Raw genomic sequence first — 697 nt, forward strand, 5'->3', positions numbered from 1 at the left:
TGTTTGTTTGTTTAAATTTGAGACAGCATCTTGCTAAGTTGCTGAAACTGGATTTGAACTTTCCATCCTCCTGACTCAGTGTCACTAGTCACTAGAATTACAGACATACTTGATTCCATGGTTTTAAGTGGAATGCTCTCTTTACCACCCCTCATGGAGATTAAATACTCCTATGTACCCAAGAGAACTGTTAATGCTGGGAGTCAGTTAAATGCCACTTCTAGGAATCCTTTCAAGTATTAATTTATTCTAAAATATGTACTTGGCATATACTATAAATACCAAATATGTCATTTAATGTTGAAGGTGCAGCAGCGAACAGGACAAATGGGTCTCCCTTCGACCTCCCAAGTAGCTGGGATTAGAATGCGTTACTATGCCCTGGTGGACCACTTTTTCTTTTGGGCCATGCCAAGGGATAAATCACAGTTCAGGTTCACAGAGCTGATGAAACGAGGTTAATAAATATATAAACAACATAGGTAATACGTGCTATAAATAAAGACTAAAGAGTGATAGGAGTGTATGTATCCTTTTTGTGGGAACTATTTCAAAGAGGGTTGTCAGAGAAAGCCTTTCAGAGAAGTAACATTTGAGATCGAGCTTGGACTTCTGCTGTACACACATAACGAATGACAATTTTCCACGAACCTAGTTCTGGAAATACTTAAAAAAAAAAAAAAAAAAAAAAAAAAAG

The sequence above is a fragment of the Marmota marmota genome, unplaced genomic scaffold (genome assembly GCF_001458135.2).
Source record: "Marmota marmota marmota unplaced genomic scaffold, marMar, whole genome shotgun sequence".
Lineage (NCBI taxonomy): Eukaryota > Metazoa > Chordata > Mammalia > Rodentia > Sciuridae > Marmota > Marmota marmota.